Source organism: Delphinus delphis, chromosome 16 (genome assembly GCF_949987515.2).
Source record: "Delphinus delphis chromosome 16, mDelDel1.2, whole genome shotgun sequence".
Taxonomy (NCBI): Eukaryota; Metazoa; Chordata; class Mammalia; order Artiodactyla; family Delphinidae; genus Delphinus; species Delphinus delphis.
The window spans coordinates 38,371,564-38,395,349 of NC_082698.1; the positions used below are offsets into that span (position 1 = coordinate 38,371,564).

Genomic DNA, 23,786 nt, shown 5'->3' on the forward strand with positions numbered 1-23,786 from the left:
CTATGTCTTGAATGAGGTCAGAGGTGTGACTTATTTTCATTTTTTCCCACAGTCCCTCAATTGGGGTTGTTTCTACCATAACTTGTTAGTGTGACTTGTGCCTCTACAGTTCCTCAGTTGCTGGGGGTTGGACAGCCGAGGATGTGGAAATCAGTATAGAGATTCTGAACTTCCACCAGCTGTGCTCTGAGACCCCCTCCTCTCTGTGCTTCTTGCTAAGTCTCTGCTTCTCTCTGCAGGTTCCAGGGATGACTCAAGACCTTTTAAGTTCTTCCAAGCCTAGTCCCTAGAGCAGACCTGTGCTCGGCTGTCTCCTGGCCTTAGCTGTTGCTTCTTTGCCACTCGTAGGGCACACCAACTTGGACTGGCATTTAGGGGTAAGGTGGGGTGTGAGATGTGTGGTTGTGCTGATGTCACTTTTTTCATCCTTGCCTTATGTGACCTGGCAGCTCTTGAGAGGGACATCTCTGCCCATCTGTTGTCTGTCTCTTAGGCTCTGTCAGTGGGAGCCCTGTCTGCCTGGGACAGCCCCCAGAAGTTGAGGTGGCCTTTTTTCACCTTTGTTGGAGGTTCTTAGTTCTAGTGTCCTAAGGAGGTCTTGATCATTTTTCCTGAGGTATCTGTTGGTTTCTCATGCAGATTCGAGTCTTCATGGCCCATCCTACTTCACCCAGAATTCCAGAGAGTTTATAAATTAGGTTGCTTAAGCTGTAATTTTCTTGAGAATTCTTGATTGCGACACCCAGAAGGATAGTGAAGGTTGTATGATTTTTTCCCATATCCTTTTTCGGAATCTTTCTACTTTCTTCCTTCAGCCCTACCTTTGCTTCTTTTACTCTAATGAGTGCTGAAGTATATAACAAAGAATGAAAATACTAACTTTTCTAAGGATTCTTCCATTTTAATAGAAGGGTCTTAAAGGCTTTAGGAATCAAAGCTCTGCATCTTAAGCACCTCGTGACCAATGGTGAGCCAATATTTATGACCAGGTATGTTGTAGGGTAGCTCGTAAATCACCCACGTAGGCTGGCGACACTGTAGGATGTTGCAGCAAGTGGTGCCTAGGTTGTCCGTGGAGAATAGTGGTAGGTGTGGAGAGACCAAGAGGTGGAAGACATGCCGGGAGGACTTTTGTATGTTGTACCAAGACCCTTATCTCCTTTGCTGTTTCCAGTCACCTTGTGACATCCCTATATCGAGGCCTATCAGAATCATTTCATCTGTTGCTCTGAGCATACCCATACATTAAGATAAAGACTAACAAATGGAACATCAGCAGCTTAATAATTAAGAAAATACGCCTTTGCTAGCTCTTTCTACAGGCTCCGGATGCACAGGACCAGCGGCCATGGCTCACGGGCCCAGCCGCTCCGCGGCACGTGGGATCTTCCCGGACCGGGGCACGAACCCACATCCCCTGCATCGGTAGGCGGACTGTCAACCACTGTGCCACCAGGGGAGCCCCTTTGCTAGCTCTTTGACCTATAAGATAACCTGTACAAGAAGAGTAGCTTTAGGCTTTTTAGTGAGTGACACGAATTTAACGCATGACACTAAGCGCATGTCTTAGAGCTATTAGCTGTCATAATTTATCAAGTCACATACCTAAAAGCTATGATTCAGAGAGGCAAGCATGAATTTTTCCACTTGCCTTACCTTGCTGAGGTCATTTTAAATGTCCTAAGCTAGAAATTGTGTAACGACGTTTAGTTTGCCAAACTGAGAATAAAAGAGTATGAGATTTAGCTTTTGGTGAAAGTAGATTTTTCTTTTGCCTCTACCTAGCAATAATACTGTAATGTAAAATAGTAGTGTTCATTTAGTGAGTGAGTACTGTATGTCAGGAACTGCACTAAGTGCTTTTTATACATAATCTTATCTAATCCACAGAGCAACTCTGTGAATAGAGTCCCATTTTACAGGTGAGGCGGCTTAGTCACAGAGAGGATAAACACCCTGACCAAGGTCATATAATTAACTAGTAAATGTTAGAGCTGGCATTTAAACTTAGGTGGTTTAACCCAGGTCCAGATTCCTGACCACTGACTCATACCGTTTCCCTTAAGTGGATGATGGAAGCTCACTAGCTAAGGCTAACTGTGATCTAATTTGTGGACAGGGCTAATTTGACGTCACTTAAGCATATTTAATGTTAGCAAAGAGCACAGCACCATGATTGGCGTTGTGGCTGTATTAGTTTCCTATGGCTGCTGTAACAAATTACCACAAACTTGGTGACTTAAACAACATACATTTATTTTCTTTCAGTTCTGGAGGCTGAAAATCCAAAATCAGTTTCAGGGGGCTGAAATCAGGTTGTTGGCAGGGCAGTGCTCCCTCTGGAGGCCGTAGGAGGGAAACCGTTCCTTGCTTCTTCCAGCTTCCGGTGGCTGCTGACATTCCTTGGCTTGTGGCTGCAGTGCTCTGGTCTCTGCGTCCTGATCACTTTACCTTTTCTTCTGTCTAGCGTCAGATCACCCTCTGCCTCCCTTTTATAAGGATACCTTTGATTGCGTCTAGGGCCCATCCAGATAATTCTCCCATCTCAAGATCTTAATCACATCTGCAAAGAGTCCTTTTTTTTTTTTGGCCATATAAGGTAACATTGACAGATTCCTGGGATTGGGACATGGACATCTTTGGGGGGGCAGTGCATTGTTCAGCCTACCACAGTGACAAATAGAAAGAATTGGAACTTTCAGTCCACCTGGTAGGAGTATACTTAATTTCAACAATTCCCTAACTGTTCTGCAGGACACAGATGCTAAAAATGTGAAAAAAAATCCATGGCCTAACAGATTAGAGAGTTATTGTGTAATATATCCTTCTTTAAGGAGATTCACAATGTAAAATGAAGGCTTTGAAAATTCCTAGGACAGAGAGAGCTGCTTAACTTAGTTGAACCCAGAATTCCTCAGACTTAGTTGATTAAAAAACATTTCATTTTAAAGGGTACACCTGTTAACATGTCATGAAGTACTTAGAACACACTTTAGGAAGTACTAGTTCAGTTACTTATTACCTGCCAGTCTTTTGAAGGCACGGAGGTTGCCTTTACTGACTTTGTGTTACTTAATAATTTAAACGTACTTGGAATTGATTGGAAAGAACAAAACCTGACAAATACACAAAATTGAATGATAATATATGATGATTTTTAATATTTTAGCTGATAATGTGCCAGATGAGTTATAGAGGTCCAGATATGCTGTGAATTATGATAAGGGAGAAGTTGTTTTTACGTGGAATGACCTGAAGACACTTCACAGAAGAGGGGCTGTAACTCATCTAGCTGGAGGGGAAGCAGGGGGTGCATCCGTGTGGGAGCAAATAACTTAGCCAAAGGAAGGAGGGCTCATCTGGAGAGAAGGGTCAGGGGTTATGTGGATTATATCTTGAATGTCAGTTTTAGAGTTTAGACTTGATTCTCTAGGCCTGGGTTTGACACACTATATATATATGCCCTGTGGGCCAAATCCAGTCCTCTGCCTGTTTTTTTTTTTTTTTTTTTGCGGTACGCGGGCCTCTCACTGTTGTGGCCTCTTCCGTTGCGGAGCACAGGCTCCGGACGCGCAGGCTCAGCGGCCATGGCTCACGGGCCCAGCCGCTCTGCGGCATGTGGGATCTTCCTGGACCGGGGCACGAACCTGTGTCCCCTGCATCGGCAGGCGGACTCTCAACCACTGTGCCACCAGGGAAGCCCCCTCTGCCTGTTTCTATAAAGTTTTATTGGAACACAGCCACATCCATTTATTTACATATTGTACATGGCTGCTTTAGCGCTATATTGGCAGAGTAGGGTAGGCTTGCTGAGTTTAAAATATTTACTATCTGGGCCTTGATCTAGGTAAGGGGTAGCTGTTGAAGAGCTTTGATCAGGAAGGTGTTACCCTCAGATTTACCTGTTAGAAAGCTTATTTTGGCAGCGGTGTGGAGGATGGGTTGGGGAATAAAGACTAGGGAGGGCAATGACCAAGGGAATGGGAGAGGAGGGAACAGAAAGAGACATTTTGGACTACAGCAGGGAAGATGGAGGAGCCAAAGATAATTTTTCAAAGCAAACTTTTAATTTTAGATTAGTTTTAGATTTAGAGAAAAGTTGTAAAGATAGTACAGAGAGTTCCTATACGTTCCCCATGCTCAGTTTTCCCTGCTGTTAACATCTTACATTAGTATGGTACATTTGTCATAACTAATTGTCCAATATTAATACTAAAGCCATGTTTTATTCAAAATTCCAAATATCCCTGTTCTGTTCCAGGATCCCATTCAGGGTGCCATATTACATCTAGTTGTCACGTCTCCGTAAATTCCTAGACTGTTAGACTATGGCTGTTGCTCAGATACTACTCGTTTTTGATGACCTCGATAGTTTTGAGGAGTACTATTTTTTTTTGTTTTTTTTAGGCATTTTGTAGAACGTCCCTCAGTTGGGATTTGTCTGGTATTTTTTCAGGATTAGTTTGGGGTTACGGGTTTTTATGAGGAATACCATATTTTATCCATTTTCATCGTATCTACAATACATAGTGTCAACATGTCTTACCACGGTTGATACTGACCTTGATCACCTGGCTGAGATAGTGTTTGTCAAGTTTCTCCACTGTAAAGTTACTCCTCTACCCCTCTTTCTATATTCTATTCTTTGGAAGGAAATCACTTTGTACAGCCCACGCATAAGGAGGAGGGAGCTATGCTCCACCTTCTTGAGGGTGGAGTATTTACATAAATCATTTTGAATTCTTCTGCACAGATTTGCATATCCTCCCTCATTCGTTCATTCAATTCTATCAGCATGGATTCCTGGCCATTCAAGTTATGTTTTGGGCTATAGTCCAAAACTACATTGTTTTGTTGCTCAAAATTTCTCCAGCTTTGGCCATTGGGAGCTCTTTCAGTTGGCTCCTGTGCCCTTCGACAGGCTCCCATTGTTGTGTGTGTGTGGGTGTGCGCATGCACACGCGAACGTGCATTTTAGTACTCTTTCTGGCCCTACAGCATCCTTTAGGCGCATCTTGTATATTTCTTGCTCCAGCCCTAGAATCCCCCAATTCTCTAAGGAGCCACGGCCAAAGATAATTTTGAAACTTCTGGCTAAGACGGGGCTGCCTCCATCTCTGACTCACAGACTCCTACTACTTGGATGAAGAAGGGAAAGGGGTAGGATCCTGGGAGATGGCTGTCCATTTAGGGGTTGGGCAGAGGTAAAAGTTGTCAAAAGCGGCTGAGGAGGAGGGGTGAGAGGAGCAGGTGGCCCCCAGGAGTGGTAACTAATACAGCCTCCCAGGCTGAGGAGTGTTTCAGGGCGGGACAGTGGTGTGTGCCTTTGTAAACCAAGGAGAACCATGTTCAGGGGTTGATAGTGCAGGAGTCTGGCTGGAGTGGAGGGGTGGGAAGGAAGGGCAGTAGGAAATAAGGTGGGGCTAGATGTCTTGGCCTTGAAAAGCAGGCCAAGTAGATTTTGACTCTGTGTTTGGTAGGAGGGCTGATAAGAGTGATGCTTTAGGATAATTAGTTTGGCAGCCATACACAGATTAGATAGAGGGAACAGAACTTATAGTTGCTTCATTGGGAAACTGTTAGAAACGGATGCCTGGAGAAATAGAAAGGCAGGACCCTTAAGGGACCCTTAGCCCCCCACAGATTTTTTTGCATATACTAGGTTATTTTCATAATCTGAGGAGAAAAAGAGGGAGGAATTCGTGATTGAGCAATCTGTTTGCTTACAAACAATAAGCTTAAACAATAAAAAACCAGGTTGTTTTAAAATACTTAGTGGCCTTGTAGTTATGTGTGTGTCTCCTTTTCTTGGAGAAGAGTCAAAGGTGAACTTGAGCTCCGCCCAGCTTGGAACGTCACACAATCCAAGTTAATGGGATATGAAGTTTTAATTTGGTTTTCGGAGGCTGTCTGCAGTCAGTTTCAGAATTATTTCCTGTTGAACTTCCTGCTTCATCCTCTTTTGGTGGTGGTTTTATTTTAAAAGTTGTGATGCTTCTGATAATTGATGGTGCAGAGAGACTTACTGAACCACAGCCTTGTGGAGAGACTAAGCCTGGGAATACATAGTGTTCATTGGCTGCTGGCATTTTGAACTTGTCACTTCTTTTGCATACGACTAGGAGGATAAATGTTCCTACATTAGAATCTACGTGTTTTATAAAATGGGAAGCGTATTCACCAAATCAGTGGTATGACGTGAACTTACAAAATTGCCCTTTACTCCTGATTCTGAAGTAGAGTCCTATTTTATTATTTAATTCAGCCAGCCTCAAATGTTGTGATTTGTGCATTTGGTTCAATAGAAGCAGTGAGTAGCTCTCCCGTGCCTTGTTTCCACATGAGTCCTCTTCAGGTGAGGGTGAATTAATTTAGTAAACCAGGTAATGCTCACTTGCACGTCCACAGGCACATTTCTGCCAACCAGGAGTCTCTGTTAGGCTCATTCCTGAGCAGTGATACCCACTATGTGGTGGAAACATTTCATTAAAGAGAACTTCCAAGTTATTTTTTTTATTTTTAAAATGAGGATAAAAATTCCTACCTTATGTGGTTCTTAGTAGGTATAAGGGATGGAATGCAAGTGCCGTGTGTTCTACGCAGAGTCTGTTGTTTTTTAAAATCCCGTCTCCATGGATTTTACTGCAGTGGCTATTCCTTGTGTGTGTTGCTATAGTGTGCTGTTTATTTAGCAAGAAAATCTTCTGACGCAGGACCACGAGGAAGGAAATCATTTGACCTCCTCTCACATCATCCAACCAACAAAATCATCAACCAGGGACACACCAGCACATCTCTCCAAACTCACTGCTTATAGAAACTTGGAAGGAGAAAGCATTTTTAAAAGCACTGTTGAGGATGGCCGCTTTCTCTGTGCCCTCCCTAACGCCAGGAATTTCAAGTACGCCAGGCACAGAGGGGCCCTGTGATTGCCTTTAATGTTACAAAACTCTCCCTACTGAGGTAGGTTCATGACGTTCTTTCTACACGTGCTTCAGTGAAACAGCTGCCTCGTCATCCTCAAAGCTGGTCACTTCCCCTTCTCTTAATTTTGTTAATACTGCACAGTGCTACCGTCTTCTTAGAGCAACCATAGCCATCAGGGCTGTGTTCCTTTCGCCTCTCTTTTTCCTCCTCTCAGACCGAAACTGTGAATAATTTAACCAGATTATTTACCAGCTACAAATTGAAGATGAAGGTAGTTTCAGTAGTTTGAACATGTAAATGGCAATAAATGGCACATGCTTCACGTTTCTTTTTGGGCAAATGAAGAGGGATGGTTGTATCAGGTCCCCATCCTTGGGGCTCATGGCACGTTTGGACTGAGCTTACGGAACACAGGGCTGTGTGCTGCAGGCACTCCTGCTATCTTCCTGGCCCCCTGTTACAATTTCTATTTTTCCCTGTCTCCTTCACATCTTCAAAACATTTCACCCTCTAAAACCACAAGGTTGCGTTTTAGTTTATTGTTGAACAAAGGATCTATTTCAGGTTTACTTTCCTGGACTTTGCAGTTAGTCGGATCTGATGCATTATCTGTCTTAGCTTTTCAGTAAAAGCTTTTTTTTTTTTTTGCGGTGCACGGACCTCTCACTGTTGTGGCCTCTCCCGTTGCGGAGCACAGGCTCCGGACGTGCAGGCTCAGCGACCATGGCTCACACGGGCCCAGCCGCTCCACGGCATGTGGGATCTTCCCGGACCGGGGCACGAACCCGTGTCCCCTGCATCGGCAGGAGGACTCTCAACCACTGCGCCACCAAGGAAGCCCAGTAAAAGCTTTTGACGTAAATTTTCTATTAAGGAAGAGACTGAATGTGAGGAAAAGCAAACTCTTAATTGCAACTGAGGATCTATCTTAGAGGTGGGAACACAAATGAAGTGAAGAAGACTCTTAATCCAGCTTTCCTTCGCTGCAGCAGGCTTGTGTCATGGTTAATGTAGCATTTACGTTTAGTGGTAGAAGTATGGGGTATACAGCTCCAGCCTCCTGCATCGGAGATGGTGTTTGCAAGAGTAGGCCTCCCTGTGTGACCCGTGCACCTCGCTTCACCTTTCTGTGCGTCAGTTTCCTCACCTGTGAAATGGGACAATAAAAGTAACCTTCTCAGAGTTATTGCGAGGCTTACTGGGTTAATTCAAAAAAACACCTCAGACACCCCCCAACATTCAATAACCATTACGTGATATCGTTGTTTTATTATCACATTCCTGCAAGTTAGGTCAGTACATGTGCGTATAGCAGACATTTAAGAAATAAATGCATCAGAACCTATACATCCAAATGGGTTATTTTCGTCCTCAGAATGGTCTCTGGTGGAAGGTAAGTGCTGATTGTGGTAGTGCTGCCCGTGCAAGCCATTTTGGGGATGCCCGCCCTGGGATTGCCTGTGACGGCTGTAAAACTGCATTCTTTAAATGGCTCCTGTACTGGCCACTTTTCTGTTGCTTGAGTGAATGTGGGTTTGAATTTTATTTTTCTTTCCTTTTTTTTCTTTTTTTTTTAAGCTAAAAGATATTTGGAATCAAGTCAAGTGAAAAAAATGTTTTGGTTTAAAAGCTCGTCTTTAAGGTATGCTCACAGCATGGTCACTGGACCACACTAAGTCAAGTTTTTGGTTGCAACATGCAGATTATTTGGCTTTGGCTTTTGGGAGCCAATAGTTCGTATCTACTTTTTGCTGAAACGACTGCTCCATGCCTGGTTATTTTGTCCTCAGAACCATCTTCCTGTGCACCCTCTGCCACCTCTGGAAGTGGAACATCACAAACACTTTGTTTCAGGGGTTCACCCACCCACAGGTTACATCCCTACAGAAACTCCTTTTGCCTTGAATCGGTAGGATTATTTTCTTCTTCACTCGCAGATTTGTTTTTACCTCAAACCCTTTTGTTCTAATGGTTAGCAGTTTTTACAGCTAGATATGTAACATGTATATCTACTCGCCCTGGCTTTTTAAAATAACTTGATTGTCAGGCCTGCTGTGCAGACATGCTGGAGCACACTGTCTCATGTCTTCGGTCTCCCTTCCTCCCGGTGCATCCTCCCCGCCCCGGATTCCAAGTGATATGAAAATCAGCCTCTGATTTTAGAGTCACTCCTAAGTCAGGTTGCCAGCCCTGCTGAGAGTCAGTTTTTCCAGCTGCACGTTGTAATGGAAAATGTTTGTCTTGAAACATTCACTGCTCTGCAGGAAGTCAACACTTGGTCTCCAAGATAGTTTGGGTGCTAACGTAACTCTCCTGTGCTATCTGGATTGTAGCAGATCAGATGTGGATGCCTAATGTCACTTGTGTCCTGTAGACACTGTGTGTGGGTGGGGGAAATGGGTTCGAGTCTAGACACTGCTGGCATTGCCTTTGGTCTGAAAAGCAGGGAAGTTGCATGTTAAAAACAGTAAAAACTGGGAGATTAGAAAAAACTTTCCTTTTTCTTTTTTCACCATTGGCATTACATTGCAACAACCCAAACCTCCAAAACTTGCTTGAATGGTTGCTGAAAAATAAAAGCCAATTAACAATGAAGAATTGGGGCTTTCTGCATAATATACATCATTGTGATATATATAATTTATAGATAGCTAGCATTTTATATTTTATGTATAATATATGGTATATGTACATATAATATATGTGTTATATACATATATAGTTTTATATCTATATTAAATATATATAGCTTTTCTGCTTTCTCACAAACTTTTCTTTATGGCCCTTAAAACAATGTTTTTGGTTTTTAACCATTTTACTTTGACTCGTGTCATTTATAAATCCTCACTCTTTTGACCTTTATTTTTTATGGACAAATATGCCTATTTCTTGCTCTAGCCCAGATTGTTGAGATTATAGAAATTGTAGTTTCTCTTCTCTTTTCTTAGTCTTTCATGTGTCTCGTAGTCTTTTCTTAAACAGATGTCTAAGAATTAAATGAGTAGCAGCACTTCAGAACAGTGATTTGTAAATACATATGTGCATCGGATCTTTGTGAACTTATAAAAATAATTTTAAGGGGAAGATTAATGTACTTCCAGCCATTTTAGACACACAGAACCCGGAAAATTTTGTTTATACCCCTGTCTTCGATGAAGTGCAAGTCTTTGAAGAATGAAAAGCGGAAGTTGTAGGGTGTGGTTGTCTTCAGCTTTCTTTCCCACAGGGTCTAATTTGGTTGCTGGAACTTCGAAGCTGTGCCTTGAAAATCTGATGTTAGTGGTGGTGGCTGCGGGAAGATATTAAGAAAAAAATAACAGTTCCCACCAGGGTGATTTTAGGCAAAGGTGTGAGACACGCAGCCTTTTCCACGCCTGGATGCCAACATCTCGAACTTTTCCTATTAAAACCTGTTTGTAGGAAAGAATCAGAAACTCTCCTTGAAGTGAAATAACTGTCAGTTTTAGTGCCTTTGTCCTGGGAGATTTGTATTTTGTCAGACAAGAAAATGTCAGCTCCAGGAATAAAAGTCCTTTTTTTAGGTGGATAAGTCCGACAGTTTGGTCCTAGTCATGACTTTCGAAGGCTGTCCTCTGGTTCTCTTGGTTGAATATGGAACAAGCCTTTTTCCCCTGCCAAAACCTCCCAAGAGTGGATGGCTCTATTACAGTTTCAAGGATCTTGGCCCCATCTCCTGGCCTTGAATCCAAGTCTGGCAACTTACAACAGCTCTGTGCACTTAGAGTATGACAGATGGAGCTAGGTGGTCCCCATTCCCACAGCCGAGGGAAGTTCTGGGAGGGGCTGAAGATCACTGTATAGGCAGAGCTCTGAAGGGTCAAATTAATGCCCCTCGTGAGGACGTTAGGGGATGTAAGGTACTTAATCTCCAAAGAAAGATGAAATTATATTGATGTGCCATACTTTACAAGGCAGGAAAGTTCAAAACCTTTAGGAAATATTTTCACTAGCAGGAGTTTTCTTGTTGCTTGAATTAAGTTGCTACAAAAGGTAAAAATTGCAATAAGTGCTGTTATTTGGGAAATCAGAGACTTATATGATAATGTTTTGCTGTATTAAGTCTTTACAGGTGTAGCAGCATAACTCTTACAAAATTTAACTGGATTGGGAAGCAGAAGCTATGGAATCAATGCTTTTGGTCTTTTCTTCTTCTGTGCCTGCAACCCCCATATATTCAAACCTTCAGTCTCTCTTAAGATCTCCAACTGTGGTTGGTCCAGCTCCCTTGCAGAGTTTCCGGTTGAACGTGTCCAAAGCACTTTTATCACAGCTGCATCTTGGTCTTCTCCCTTTCTCTCATCCTCTATATTCTCTCCCAAACCGAGTCACTGTTGATTCTGTCTCCAAAAAGTATCTGAAATCCACCAACTTCTGCCCAACTCTTTGCCACCCTGCTGGTCTGGTCACTTGGGTGACTGCAGTCTCGCTTCTACATTTACTGGGATTCTTTCCCATCCTCTTTCTGAAATGAAAAACTGCTACCCCCCCATCCCCCCCCCAAACCCAACCCAAAACAAAACCGGGAAACAAACAAACTGGCATCACCCACCCAGCTTTCCCATGATGCCCATGATCTTCAGTTGAAATCAGGAGTCCCACGTGACCTGGCTATTGCCGGCCTGCCCCGGTCCTCCCCATTCCCCCTCTCCCTGTCCGTGGTCCAGCTATGATTGGCTTGGTTTCAGTTCCTCAGAAATAGCATTCACTTATACTTACCTCCCCACTTCTTAACATTTTGTGGACTCCTATTTTTTCTTTGGTTCTCCCCTTAAAATACCATTTAGTCAGGTAAAGCCTTAGGTTAGAGAGCGTCTTCTTTTATTTATTTCTTTATTTGGCTGCGTCGGGTCTTCATTGCAGCACCGAGATCTTTAGTTGCGGCATGTGGGATCCAGTTCCCTGACCAGGGATCGAACCCCGGCCCCCTGCATTGGGAGCGCGGAGTCTTAGCCACTGGACCACCAGGGAAGTCCCGAGACAGTCTTCTTGCATCATGACCATCCCATTGGTAGGTTTATCACTCTCGGTATATCCCTAGTACCTAGCGTAGGGTCTGGCATATAGTAGGCACTTAATCGTATTTGTTGAATGAAGGAAAGTAGTGGTGTTTACAAACAGGTTAAGTGCTTCTGAATCTGAGATGTGGCATGTCTGGTCTGTGTGTGCACAGATGCCACCCCTTTTCTCACCTGTGCTCGAGGCAGACACTGCTCCTCTGTTTTTTGTTTGTTTGTTTGTTTGCGGTACGCGGGCCTCTCACTGCTGTGGCCTCTCCCGTTGCGGAGCACAGGCTCCAGACGCGCAAGCTCAGCGGCCATGGCTCACGGGCCCAGCCGCTCCGCAGCATGTGGGATCCTCCCGGACCGGGGCACGAACCCGTGTCCCCTGCATCGGCAGGCGGACTCTCAACCACTGCGCCACCAGGGAAGCCCGACACTGCTCCTCTGTTACGACTCCCTTCCCCTGGGCTGGCTTTCTTAGTTGCTGTCTAGGCAGCTGTTTCTGCTCTGCTGGTCCCTCTGAATTGGCATGTAGCATGAAACCTCTGCCATTTCCAGTCTAGCAGAAAAAGGCATAGCATTCCAGATGTGTAGGTTCTTGTCTCTAGACATTTGTGGAAACTCGTTGTGCCTTAGTTTGCGTGCAGTCTGATGCAAGTAATCAGATGGTAATGTAAGATATGCTTTCATGAAGACAGAGTAAGAAACACTGAAAGATTCGTAAAGCTTATCCAAATAAAACGTTGTATAGTTATATTCAGTGTGACTTGTATAACAAATACTCATCTTGTGATCAGGCACTTATGTGGAGAATAAAATGTAGTTTTTTAATGCATGTAAATATAAGTTTTAATTGCAAGCTTACCATATCTGTATATGAGTCCTTTGCAACAGGGACTCTAATTTTCTTTCAGAATTAAGTTATCTCTTGTTAAGTTTTTATTTCGCTAGTGAAAAATACATTTCAAGGAGATAGAGTGTAAAAAAAAAACATCACGAAGATGCTAGTTTTTTATTTCGTTTACTGTCATTGCGCGGCAGTGTTTCATAAAGTTTCCCCATGGGTCACCTGTATCAGGAGCACCCGGGGTTGGTTAAATGGCACATTCCTGCCTCCACAACTTAACTGGATCAGACTTTCTGAGGCCTGGAAATCTGCATTTTAAATAAGCTCTAAAAGTTTGAACACCACAGCCATATAATACCTAGTATATAGTGTGGCATTAGTAAATATTGAGTAGGATCTATAAAAGATGTCTCATTCACTGACCTCTTCAGTCTTGCCTGAGTGTAACAGTGACATCAGAAAATATACCACTGCCAGTGCTGTCCAGTAAAAGGTGAAGGTATTGATGGTGGCCGAGGTTAAAACCAGTCAATGACCTTATTCAACCAGAGCACCAAAGATCAACAAGGGCATTGTTCCCAGAGGCTTAAACACACTGGCCCCCTGGGCACAATGGTCCTTTGATCACAGCTGACATGGGCAGAAAGGAACCAGGCAAGGCTCTGGTCCCCTTGGTGCCTAGTGAGGGCCAGCCCTGCGGTGAAGGGGCAGTGCTTCTGGTCTAGTTCTCTGGAGCGGCCCAGCAGGGTTAGGCTGGCAGTGGCCTTTACCTTCAGCAAGACTCCCTTATTTCCTGCCCTCCCTGACTGCCCAGGATGCAAGGAGAAAACTTGCCCCTAATCGGAAGGCAGAAACAATAACAGCATTTTAAAGTTGGCATTGCTGGGTGTGTAGGATGTGCTTTACTTGCAGTAGATCGTGTGATCAGCTTAAAGGAGGAGCAGTCCAGTGTGCTGGTGAGAGAGCATTTCACAACAAACTTTAACCCTGGACTGGGCCCATGGAAGAGGTTATAGCTGTCTCTCTCCAGCTCCTATCCAGTTCTTGCTCTGCACCTTTAGCCTTCCTTGATCTCCTTCGACCCTTTATGGTACTTAGAGCTTGCACAATTCCATCCAGATTAATAACTGTTTTCTGCCATTTCCTAAGTCTTCATTCTGTCCCACCAAAAAGAAGCAGATTCTCAGTGGGTGATGGTGTCCTCCCCACCACCCCGCCCTCCCGGCCCTGGCATTTAGAAACCTGTAAGGACATTCGTGGTTGTCACAATGATGAGGGGTGTCTATATTATTAACGTTGAGCATCCCGAGGGTGTGGATGCTAAACGCCCCTTGGTCCTTGGGACAGTCGCACACAGTGAAGGATTGTCCTGTCGAGAATGCTGATGCACCGCCACGAGAAACACTGGAGCTCTTTGGGTTTGCCTGCATCTTGTTCAGTGCTTCCTTGAGAACAGACCCAGCATTTATCATCTGATGAATCTGCACGGCTTAATAGATGCAGTACGAGCTAAGTTACTTACTGGGAAAATAAACAAATGGTTGCAGCCATCTTCCTGGCTGGCAGTTGTGCTCTGACAGTGGAGCCATCACTCCTCTTGGATTCTGCTTCGCCCTTCCCAGTGGTACATTGTGGACAAGAGTTATGACCCAGACAGTAATCCTGAACTGCTGCTACTGTTCCACTCAGGAAACACTCTGATGGAACAAGATACCACCGTCCGTTGTCCCGCTGGCACCTTGGTCTCCTAAAAATAAACAGGAGAGGGCTTCCCTGGTGGCGCAGTGGTTGAGAATCCGCCTGCCAATGCAGGGGACACGGGTTCGTGCCCTGGTCTGGGAGGATCCCACATGCCGCGGAGCAACTAGGCCCATGAGCCACAACTACTGAGCCTGCGCGTCTGGAGCCTGTGCTCCGCAACAAGAGAGGCCGCGATAGTGAGAGGCCCGCACACCGCGATGAAGAGTGGCCCCCGCTCGCCGCAACTAGAGAAAGCCCTTGCACAGAAATGAAGACCCAACACAGCCAAGGATAAATAATTAAAATAAATAATTATTAATTATTATTAATAATTATTAAAATAATAATTATTAAAATAAATAATTAAAAAATAAACAGGAGATGCTAAGTAAATTGTTACATCATGAGGGGGGTGGGGACAGGGGATCCAATATTTTTTTATCACAGACACCATCCCAGGCAAGTGCTCTTAGCAGTAGGAGGGTTCGAGATTTGGAGGGACGTGTTCTGAGCTCCCAAACCTTCTGGAGTTATTTTGCCTGTGGATCAGAAAGCTACTGTGGGGAGGAAAAAAGTTTTGAACTAAGGATCAGACAAGGGTCCTGGAAAAGTTGCTGCTTCATATCAGTCATTCAGTTAGAGATATCAGAGAAGTGACAGATGAATACAAATTTAGGAACACAAAAGAGAGGGTGACATCAGATCTTATTTTAAAGGAGTAAGAGTTAAGCCAGAAAGCTTGTTGACCTAAGGATGTCCAATAGACTATGGGATTTGAATATCTTAAAACCGGATAATAATTAGACTAACAGTAAAGACAATAGGAACAGACTGGGGAAATGCAGCTACAGGAGGTTGAGAGAAATGGCAAACTAAAATGAGTCAGAGGGCTGGTTTTTCCCTTCACAGTCTCCTGTGACCAATTGAGAAACAGTGTGTTCTTCCTTTGACTCAGTGAGCCTACTTCTAAGAGTAATTTCTAAGCAAATGAGTAGAGCTTTGTTCAGAGATTCAGCTCTGAGTATTAGTGAGCATTGTTTGAAACTGAACATTGGAAGCAACCCAGATGGCCCCCCCAAAGAGCCTTGGATGAACACGTTATAATTCATCTATACAATGGAATATTCTATAACCATGACAGTGATATTGAGGAGAAATATTGACATGGAACAAAATGTATGAAAAATAGGCTGTAATCGAATATATAAAGTTAATGTTTCAATAAAGAAATATGTAAACATAGAGGGAAAAAACATAGAGGGAAAAAGGCATTAATCAAAATGTTCACTTGGAGTATCTTTAAGTGGTTGAATTCCAAGTACCTGGAATTCTTTCTTAGGGCTTAAGTACTTAAAATGTTTAATTTGAACATGTGTAATTATTTTTGTAATTAAAAAGTTTAATACAGTAAATAAAAACATGATCAGATTATTAAAGGGTGCTTTGTCAACCTGTTGTCCAAGTATTTCAATATATAATTATTTTTAAATGCAAACATTACTGGTAGTTCTAAGAAGCTGTTAGTCCCTCACATTTTATTCTGGATTTAGTTGATCATTAGCACAGAGGAAATGAGGGTTCTGATTATGAGGAATAAATGTGATTGGGGGTGAATTAAAGAGTGGGAAGAAAGAAGGGATATATCAGTATAGTTAAGAGGAACATAGTAAGTCTAATACTTTAATAATGACTACATTTGCCTGGTTTGAAACTCTGCCTGGGAAATTCCCTGCTAAACATCATCATACACATCATACATCATACACTCTTAGGGTGACTGGGGAACACCCACTAAGCCTGGGCTTGGCTCCCTTGCCCCAGGAGTGGCTGAATCAGAGATGTGAGAGCCTCAGGTGCTATAAGGTTTCCAGCTAAAGGCCTAGTCCATGGTAGGCTTCCAGTTCTCAGAGGTGAGGCCACAGAGCTCTATGAGTGAGTCAGCCCATTAAGAATTTAGGTCTTATTTAAAGGAAATACTTTGCAGCAGCATTTCTTAGAATATACTCTGTGGGACACTATTCTTAGGAGAAGGCTCCATGGGGGAAATCATAAAAGGAGGCGGGACAAATAGACTTGTGAAAGGAGACAGGTCAGCGTGTCCCGCAGCCCCTACATCCCCACTTGCATCTCGCAGTTAGTATACTGAGGCTCCAGGTGTCTTGCCTTAAAGACATCTTTTGGCTTTGGGTTAACCCTGAGTTTACTAAATTTAGTTAGCTATAGATTTTTTTTTTTTTCGCATGAGGATTTTAAAAAACTATTTAGGCGAAGATGGATATTCTTATATCCTCTTTTGTTCAGAGGACCTTCATTCTAGCTAGAGTTTAGAGCTGAGAGCTTTGAGTATACACTGTGGGCGAGGCACTTAGAGAAATACAGAATCTTCGCCACCCATGTGGGGTCTGCTCACTCTTCTGGGAACACTGTAAAGTGAGGCCTAAGTTCACATAATACTGAGCAGTGTCTGTCTAGGTTGGCGATCTGCATAGTCTAGGATTCTGCTTTCGTTGAAATCTCAAATGACACAGGTTGGCAAGAAATACATAATAATGTTAGTGCCTTGTCCCCTCTCTTCTAATTTCCCTTTGGTGAGTATATATTACTCCTCCTCCCAAAGTTTTATTAATAAAACAATGGGCATACAGTATTTCCAACCCAGTTCCTCTTGGAAGGAACAGGGGAGACAGGCTGGTAGTCCACTCTGCAGAGGAAGGGTCCCTGGCTGCCACGTCTGGCCGCTCTCTGCTCTCCCATGCTGGTGGGAGGAGGTCTGGAGAGCAGAGGGCCTTGTGAGCCAGGGATGACTCCTGCTGATGCCCCTCAGGACCTGGGGATCCTGAGGTATCAGGAAAGCCAAAGGGGCGGTGAGGCTGGGAGCTGATGCTTGCAGGGGCACTGCCACTTCCTCGGGCTGCTGGCACTCTGTTGCAGTGGGGACACATGAACAATTTTTTTTTTTTTTTTACATAAGCAACTGTTTAAGTCTGGGGAGGTAACTCTGAGTTAAGATTTTGATTTCTTTTTTTTTTTCTTTTTTTCTGTTTTTTTGCGGTACGCCGGCCTCTCACTGCTGTGGCCTCTCCTGTTGCGGAGCACAGGCGCTGGACGCGCAGGCTTAGCGGCCATGGCTCACGGGCCCAGCCGCTCCGCGGCATGTGGGATCTTCCCAGACCGGGGCACAAACCTGTGTCCCCTGCATCGGCAGGCGGACTCTCAACCACTACGCCACCAGGGAAGCCCAAGATTTTGATTTCTTAAACTCCACTGTAGGGCCCCAAACTTGGGAGACCAGCAACATAGAGAGAGAGTATAGAAAAGAGATATTTTCAGTAAAAATTGTTTAGGCTTCTGATAAAAAAGACGCGCTATAGACCCTTTAGTAGGAGAACGCTCATCTTGTGAAGATGTGGCCAGTGATACACGTGGAGAAGCCACAGAAGTGCGAGTAATGATAACTCTGGACAGTGCGTCTATTTTTTTGACGTGAGAGCGTTGGTGATGCACCTCAAACAAAACCAGACCTCTGGGTGGTTGACTGGGGTCCAGCCCCCCTCTGAGGCACATCATGGAACCAGGCTCCCTTCCTCCAGCCCTGCAGCCCTCACCTTCACGGCTCAAAGCTCAATCACATCCTCCTGTGGCTCCTGTAAAAGGAAGTGGGCCAACCATGGGTTTTGACCCAGGGGATTAAAAAGTTAAACTTTTCTGAGTTTAGCGGAGGAGCAAAGAATTTGTCCTGTTTTTGTCAAATGAGATCCATCTGGAAAATGAATTAGGAGAAAAATATTCTTGAAAAATAAACTTTTGATTAAAACTTTTTTTTTTCCCTTCCAAGGTGCCAGTAAAACAAAGTGGAACACATTACCCACAAGGCAATTTTAGATAAGAAACTAAACATTTAGATGCCTCTTCCTTTCTTTAATAATTCTACACTGATTTGGTTCCTGTCACAAATGTGGGTGAATAAGATAAATGATCCTGGCATGATCAGCAACCTTTATATTTTCTGTCTGCTGAGAATACTTAAAGCATAGACTCTAATTTTGAGGATGGAATGAACCTTAGAAAGTCAGTTTTTGCTGAACATCAGAGTGTAGATTAAAGATAACAAGGACACTCATACAAATTCCCAAGAACCTAACTCTTCAGTCACACCCAACACTGGTAAAGGGATGGAAAGGAGCATGAATATCATTCCTGCCAAGTGGTCTTTTTACTGACAGATGGGACAAAACCTCTCCCTCCCCATGAGTGATATTTTCACTGTGGTGCTCCAAACAGGCACCTCTTCTTAACAAATGTTTGACCTGTTTCTTGTGAATAGCCAGGGCACAAATTAAAAAGACTGGACATTTTAAAAAATGATATTTGTTGTTTTTAATGGTGAAAACGATTCATTCAGCAATGTCTGCATGCCTCCCATGACCTGGAAACTGTTCTAGTTGCTGTGGTTATAAAGGTAAATAAGAGAGGCATGAAAACATTATGCTGTCAACTTACTTGGTATATTTAACCTATTCCTTTCCTGTTTATACATATTTTTATATTATATTATACTTAGAAGGATACTTTTGTATCCTGTTTTCCTCATTTAATATTGTATCTTAAGCATTTCTGCATGCGTATAATTTTTAATGGCTGCATACTGTTCTGTTTTGTGGGTATTTCACAATTTCTTAAACCATTTCCCTGTTGTTGATCAATTAGGTAATTTTGAATTTCAGTAGTAAAAACATGATAAACATTGATGTATAAAATTTTACCCTCATTTCTAATTATTTCCTTAAGATAGGTTCAAACTGGAACTGGGTCAAAGGGTATGAACACTTTTAAGGGTCTTGATACATGATGCCAAATGCTTTCTTGTATGGGGCAAAGTAGTCATTTCACTTTATCCTCATTTCCTCATTAGCGTAGGGTTTTTTTGGTCTTTTTATTTAGTGCTGATGTATTAGAAAAAATTTTGGATTGGTTTTTCCTGGAAGATCTTGTTTTGGGGACCAACTTCTCTGTGACACCTTCCTGCCCGATGTGTTTTCAGTCATCTTATTTAGGACTTTTAAACTTGATAGAAGGAAAGGGTGTTTATTTCTATATTGTCAGTGCCTCCCTGAGTACCTTCTCTGAGGTACACGTTAATATTATACTCATAGTAAAAATATAAGAAACCACATGACAATGCTGCTGCATGTATTATATAAGCCATTGTTAAAAAAAGATGATCCTGGGGGGGTGGGGGGTAGGGGAGGGATGGATTGGAAGTTTGGGGTTAGCAGATGTAAACTGTTATATATAGAATGGATAAACAACAAGGTCCTATTCTATAGCACAGGGAACTATATTCAATTTCCTATAATAAATCATAATGGAAAAGGAAAAAAAAAAAAGATGATTCTCTTTCTCAGTACCTAGGGGGAAAGACCTTTTTCTATTCTTCCTTTAATCAGAATTATGTGGCCTGCCTCATTTCCCTTTTTGCTCTGCCTATTAGAAATGTAGAAATTTTACTGTTCAAGTACACCAACAGCATTATCTTGTGGTTGGAAAATCAACTTCTTTCATTTCATGACTTTATATTTGTGACTTCCAAGTGCCTATGTATCTTTTATCGAACGTTGCCTCGAATCTTTCCTGCAGATGGGTAGCATGTAAATCATTTAATGAAATGAACTGCTAATGATGGTGTGATGATTTTAGATAAACAATTCATTTGGCTTATATCTTTAAGGTTTTTGGACAGAAAATTACATACAGTTTTAATTGGCTATAAGAAGGCCAGGGATTTTGGAGGAAACATTAGGGCCAGAAAATCCTGGTACAGCTTATTTAAACGCTGAAGCTGTGTATGTTTTTAGCAACCAGTATGATGGTGTGGCTGGTCATTAATTGAGAAACTTCTTATTTAACTAGCGTGCATTAAAGTAATGTGCAGTTTTTCATGGGGGTGTGATGATGCTTGAGGAGCATGATGACTATTTAAAGTACTTAGTACGTAGATGGGTTGTGCTGCTTTATTGCTTTAAAGAAAATAATGAGGATTGGACAAGGAAATTGCAAAGGACTTTGGGAAAAGAAAGATCCTTCCTCACATGTGGGATTGAAATGCACAGCAGGCTTAGTCTTGCCCTCCTCTGCACCCTTCCACACTCAACTCGCTTTGCCAGAAGCTCTAATTGTATGGTATTGTAATTATTTGTTTACAGTCTGTGTCTCTAGTAGACTCTAGTTGGCCCAGTCTTGGTCTTCTTTGTGTCGGCTATATCTAGCACAGTGCTAGCAGTAAATTTTTCACATATATGATTCATATTTCTGAAATAGCAGATTAGAAGGCATATTTTAGGCCAGTAAGTATTTCAAAATATTGGCAAGTATTTTGAATAGTTAAGAGGGGCTGGGAGGCATTTTTTGGCCCCCAAAGTTTAATATGTGTTCCTTCAAAAAAAAAAGAATCAGAAAATCTGAACTCCTAAAATCCTACATTTCTTAAAATTATTCAGTTGCAAGCAGCATTTTGGTGCTGAGTCCTGCTTGAATGGGCTAAGTGATCCTTCCTTGGGCAGCCCTTCTCACCTTTTCTCCCCTACAATTTTTTTTTTTTTTTTTGGCTGCGGCTTGGTTTGGGGGATCTATGTTCCCCGACCAGAGATTGAACCTGGGCCCTTGGCAGTGAAAGCGTGGAGTCCTAACCCCTGGACTGCCAGGGAATTCCTTCCCCTACATTTTTGTATTGTTCTGGGCGTGAACATCACCCATATTTATTGAAGGCCTATGGTATACCCATCCGTGTGTTGTGCTGAGGATACAGTGGCGATCAAAATGTGGACTCTGCTGTCAGGGATGGAGTTCATATTCTGGAAGTATTAGAAGCAGACTCAAGTCTTAGAATTTATACAGGGAACTTTCTTGTTGCTTCCTTCTTTTTCTTGTGGGCGAGTTGACACATAGAAAACCACAACTAAGAAAGTTCGGGAGTCACTGATTTGACTATGTGCGATAAGGATTCTCTGCTATAAACAAAACGAGAAAAGGATATTTCAATATACTTCTTCCTTCTTTAGTCTCACCCAGACACATACTTTGTGCTGTGCTGTGGATGTTCATTTTCACAGTGTCCCAGCTCTAGAACCCAATTTGTTCTTGTGGAAATTTAGTCACTTTTGGAGAGCCATAGCCGTTTGTAAATCACGCTTCTCTGACAATGTTCCCAAGGCCATTATGACTAAATTGGGTGATAGAATGAGATCTGTAGTAGTATGTCACTTTGATGGGTGACATATCCTAACCTTTCAGTGATTTGGGCTTCTTTAAAGCACAGAACACACCTTGGGGATGAGAGTTGGATTACATGGAATGTTGCCCAGTGAAAGTCCGGCGGGTGCCAAAGAAATGCTCTGTGGAGTGACTGCCTGATCCCAAGATTACGTTCCTGCTTGCCTCACGGGTGAGTCTTCTAATTTTTAGCAACAGTCTCCGCTGCCTATTGTGGAGCCCAATCGCTTAGTCTCTGGGATGCTCAGAATCCGCACCTGTAAAATCTGGATCATTTGACGAGCCTCTGAGTGGTTCTGAAGACTCAGTGACATCTGTGAAGTGACTGTTGCGCGACCAAGAACAGAGTCGGCCCTTAGTATACAGCAGCCCCTCTTATCTCTTAAAATGGAAGGTTTTTTTATTCCCTAGCATTTAGAAACACAGGCTTATAATATTTTTAAGTTACGGTAGTTCATATTTATTCATAATGAATCCACAGTATACTTCAGATACTACAGATTGCATTCTTCTTGGTCTATTAACTTGGTATTGTCTACTTGGGGGTTTTTCCATATGGCTTAGGACTGAGTCTTGAAGCAAACCAGTACTTAATTAGTTAATTAATTAATTAATATTATTTTACATATATAGTCCTTAGTGCCAAGTACTAGAATGAAGTTCTTTGTATAAATTATCTCATTTACTCCTTAGTGAAGACACTGAAGCACAGAGAAAGATCAAGTAATTTGTTCAAGGCTGTATTGGAGGACTTGGGATTGAAACCCAGGCATGTCTGACTTCTAAGCCCAGATTCCGAGCGCTCCTCTTTCCCTGTAGCACGTGTTAAATCGCTGAGAAGAGGGCCCTTCAGAGTGGCAGACACCAGTGCTTTATGGATGGCTTTCGGTCTGGTTGGTATCACGTGCCTGAACACATCATTCTGTAGTTAAAGGACTCGTACTCTGTGTTAGGTGTTAAGATAGCACAGCTCACTCATGAGCACTGCACTTTATTTATGTTCCTGCTGGGCCCTTATCATAGTCTGTCCTTGCTCTAGTTCTTAGTGGTCAAGTCTCGGAGGAGGCAATATATCGAGTGGTTAAGAGCCCAAGACTCTGAAATTGGACAGCCTGGAATTGAATCCCAGGTCTGTCAATTACAAGCTGTGAAAGCTGGAGCAAGTTACTTATCTCTGTGCCTTAGTTTCTCATCCATAAATTGGGAATAATAAATAGTATTTACTTTAAAGGGTTGTTGTGAGGATTAAAAGAGTACACACACACACACACACACACACACACACACACACACACACACACACACACACACACACACACACACACTGCACTTAGGGTGCTTAGAACAGTTCCTGGCACGTAGTGAGTATTCTGCAGTGTTTGTGGTTAATAATAAGATGACCGTGTTCTTTGAGCATAGCTATGGGCCATGTCATTTTTGTCTTCGTATTCTGCACAGGTCCTGCCCCAGTGCTCTACACATGGTGGGCTCACTGTGAAACTCTGTTGAAGGAGCGGATGGATATGGACAGGTGAAATGGTTGAAGGCATGACCAGTTCTTTTTCATCTTGAAGTTGTATTTGCCTCATTGACATAAACTATCTTGACTTTAATAGGATCAGAGACTGAATAACTAGAAGAGGTTGACCCAGGCAAGGTTAAAATTATTTGTCAATCATAATAGCTAACATTTGTTAAGTGCTTACTATGGGGTAGGCACAGGCTAAATATTTTATGATTAACTTACTGAGTCTTTCCAAGAGCCTCATGAAGCAGGTATTATCCCATTTTACAAATAGTAAGTCTTGTCCCTGTAGTTAAGAGGTTGGATTTTGAATCAGGCAAGACTGTGTGAAGCCCACAGCACAAGCAGAGCTGAGCTTCTGTCTCAGGTCTCCCTGAGCGATCTTTAGCCTATAGCAAAGCACCCAGTAAACAGTTGTGTTACCTGTTATTATTGCAACTTCTCTGAGGCAGAATCA

The 23,786-nt window shown here is 42.8% G+C and overlaps 1 protein-coding gene across 8 annotated transcripts in view; it reads left to right on the forward strand.

The window, feature by feature from the left end:
- SGMS1 (sphingomyelin synthase 1) overlaps nt 1-23,786 on the forward strand; it is a 292,041-nt gene that overhangs the window by 63,458 nt on the left and 204,797 nt on the right. For 6 of the 8 annotated variants that reach the window (XM_060034548.1, XM_060034545.1, XM_060034557.1 and 3 more), the window contains exon 3: nt 21,846-21,976. The exons of 1 other annotated variant lie outside the window; for it this stretch is intronic. The gene's annotated coding sequence lies outside the window, so the exon portion shown is untranslated. The remainder of the gene's footprint in view (nt 1-21,845; nt 21,977-23,786) is intronic. One more of the 8 variants, XM_060034546.1, reaches the window with a different exon arrangement.